We start from the raw sequence: 3,302 nt of genomic DNA, 5'->3' as shown, positions 1-3,302 counted from the left end.
GTACGGTGGGTGCGGAGGGGACTCGGCGTTTCAGAAGCGGACAGACCTAACGAGGACTCTGTCACCAAAACACAGCTCTGAAGCCAAAACGGTATTTCCTGCTCTGCCGCTTCTCTGCAAACTGCTTTTGCTTTCGTTCTTTTTCTCCCAGTGCTCGGCAGACTGGGAGTCACAAAAACACTCCTGCGATTCCTTTGGGATGCAGCCGATGCCAACAGGTTGAGTAGTATCAAACGGGGGAGCTGAAAGGAAGCATAACAGGCTGCTCTTGTCAGTGCACATCTGCATGTGAGATCTCGGTGCTTCGTGGCGTACAGTAAGTGCGCACTCACTGATGGACTTGAAAAAGTACCTCTTCTACTATTAGTAATCTTTGGAGAAAGATTTGTTATGGATTTGAATGTACAAGTCACTGAGCCTCTACTCCAGGGTCCCTTTTTTTCAAATCTGAGCTGCTTAACTTGTTGCCTACCTCTGACACATCTTACTTAACGTTTTGCCTTTTGATGGCACCACTCTGTGCACAAGTACATTTTTCCAATGCTTCCATTGAAAAACTATTGTAAATATTCTGGAAGAGGGCAACTAGTTGTTTATGATGCTTTGGGGTAAAATCTCATGGAAATGAGCAAGACCATACCCAGTTTAACTATACCCAGCTTAACTATTGCCTGTCTGTATCTAGGTTCTGGAAATGACACATAATTATTGCTAGTGTAAAGTTCCTTAAAATCTTTTATACAGTCACCAAAGATTGCATTTCTATATTTAAATACTTGTTGAATTGTATTCATGGATGTAAATGGACCAAGAAATAACTTCTTCAGTTTGGTAATGTTAGTTGTGTGTATTGCAGTGCACTGTATGAGCACAAACGCCATTTGATCAGACATTAATAATTACAGTGTATTTTGTTGTAGAGAAAGCGACATGAAGCTTTTTTTCTTCCCAGATGGTTAACCTGGAAAGTAAAAGCTAGCATTGCATGTCATTTAGTGGTTTGTTATTTATTGTTTCACTTGTATAATGCATTCTGCATTGTTCTGCCTTGTATTTTGAGAGTAAGCTCAAGAATGAGGAGCCCAGCTCGGCCTTAGTATGCTCACTTAACAAGGGTTTATAAATTATATTCTGTTCCTAATATTTTCTGCAATTCTTGTAGGAGAACATTCATGTTCTCCAAAATCTGACTTGAAGAGGTAGTGGAAGGACATGAACAAGTAAAAGGAATTGTGAGAACTTGTCTCAGGTATTATAAAACTTGTATTTTCAATGTTTACTTTTTTTTTTTCATCTATCTTGTATGGAAATAAAGTCCCTCAGAGCAATTTACATAGTCTGCTGATGAAGCAAGACTTTCTTTAAGTCTTGAGCAACATAAATTACAACCTATTTAGAGTATCATGTCTGTGACATACTTCTTATAGATGTGCAGCTTCTCCCTCAATGATTAAGCCTCGTATATCTAGTCATACTTTCAAATATGCCTGTTTGCCAACGAACATAATAAAACCTTGTTCTTTTGTATTGGATGATTCTCTAGGACTCTTAAAAGCTCAAGAATGAGATGGATGAGATGATACAGCTTTTTCGTTTCATGCTGTCCTTTGCTCTTTCATATGTCTTTGCAGACTATTAGGGACAGTTACTTTTTTTTCCATTTAATATAACTAGAAATTTATAGTTCTGCTGCTGTAAATCAAGCGAGCTACAAAGTAGGACTCAACCATTTAGAAATCTAATAAAAGTGCAAAGGCTGTAGTTAAATCTGACAGATTCTGTTTCTGGCGTTTGTGTGGGGTTTGTTGGTTGGTTGGTTGTTTTTTTTGCCTAGCTTTGACCTCCTGATATCAACAGCTATTAATTCAAGATAGTTGTATGTAGAAAACTGAAGTTGTACACTTAGCCAGAAACATTGTGTGCTTCTCAGTTACGTATCCCTACTCATCCGAGAATAGGCACAAAGCATGTTTGTGGTGCACAGGTTACACTGTGATGCCTGGGTTAGCTCGGATACTAGAAGCACTCAAGTGTGATTTGTGGGGTAAAGTGGGAGTCTGGGTTTTTAACAGTGTTGTAGCTTCCTTTTCGCATTGCTCATATTTGGGGGTTGGTTTGGGTTTTTTTTGGTCGTGTGAGCTTGGAATGACTTAGCTTTAATTTCATTAAACCTTATATTGCTTCAGATATTTTACTAACAAAGACTGCTGTTAGCACATCAAAAAACCCTGCTTTGAATCTGAGTTTCTCAGTCATTTTGTGCTGGATCACTCTTTAATTTTTTTTTCCATAGGAAGAAATTGCTGTTGGAAGTAAAAATTATTTCTGTTGTGTCATTCACTTAATAGAAACACTAGTTGACTTTCTTCAAGAAAACTAAATGCTTGGATTTGCACATATGCAACCCAAGCTTTAAGCCTGAAAAAAGCATACAAGGACTTAAGCCTATTCCCAGATACTGTTGTGGTTTTAATTATACTTTGTACACCTCCTGTTCTGTCACTGAGCATTGCTCCACCAGATCTAGTCTACCATGTTTGGTTCTGCACTGTTGCAGAGACAGATAATTTCTAGGGCTCTGCTGCTTCATTGATGGTGTTAATATACAAACATGGAAGTACTACTGCCTTTGTACTGCAAAATACAGGTGAAAGCAACAAAAGAATAGAAAGTGGCAGTTTCTAAAAGTATTAAGCAGTAAATAGTATAGTAGAAAGTACAAAAAACTTTTACAAAGTTTATTCAAAGCCAGGGCTCAGCATAAGATGAAGCTGCTTTAGATGATGTTCCAAACCAGCAGTAGTTGAATTGAAGCCTTTTGGTTTCTTGTATTCTGAATACATAGCTGTTAGATTAAACGGGGGAGGGGGGGCTGCCATTTGCTTGCATTGTCAAATCCAAAAATTCTTTACTAATTGATGATGGTGGTTTATAGATGGAATAATGCATTGGTTAAAAATAAAGCTGTTATTCTTCTCTAAAACAGTGTGTGATCTATAACTTAGATAGCATCTCACTTAAAAGATTATGTCCATGATAACTTTGAATTACAAGTTATTTATTAGCAGTCATTTGCCTTGCAGTCAGTGGTAATAATTGAGGTCTTCAGTGTCAGTTTATAAAATATAGGTTGGTCACATAGAAAGCTTCTTAGATACTACAGAAGTTTTAGATTCATAGATTGTTTCAGCTGCATCCTGCCAGAAGCATAACTGTCCCTTGTACAGTGAGGTTCTCTTTTGAGCTAATGTGTATAAATATAGACGTGTACATATGCAGCATTATATATACAAACTTTTTGG

The 3,302-nt window shown here is 37.5% G+C and overlaps 1 protein-coding gene across 2 annotated transcripts in view; it reads left to right on the top strand.

Annotated features, from left to right (window-relative positions):
* ATP7A (ATPase copper transporting alpha) overlaps positions 1-3,302 on the top strand; it is a 27,917-nt gene that overhangs the window by 126 nt on the left and 24,489 nt on the right. The window contains exon 1 of one of the 2 annotated variants that reach the window (XM_026848495.1): positions 99-316. The exons of the other annotated variant lie outside the window; for it this stretch is intronic. The gene's annotated coding sequence lies outside the window, so the exon portion shown is untranslated. Of the gene's footprint in view, positions 1-98; positions 317-3,302 lie in introns of those variants that run through there. 2 annotated transcript variants of the gene reach the window in all.

The sequence above is a fragment of the Athene cunicularia genome, assembly GCF_003259725.1.
Source record: "Athene cunicularia isolate RWA chromosome 4 unlocalized genomic scaffold, athCun1 chr4_part3, whole genome shotgun sequence".
In the NCBI taxonomy this organism is placed as follows: Eukaryota; Metazoa; Chordata; class Aves; order Strigiformes; family Strigidae; genus Athene; species Athene cunicularia.
Note: the sequence above shows the minus strand (reverse complement) of the source record. Positions and strands in the feature narration are given on the sequence as shown.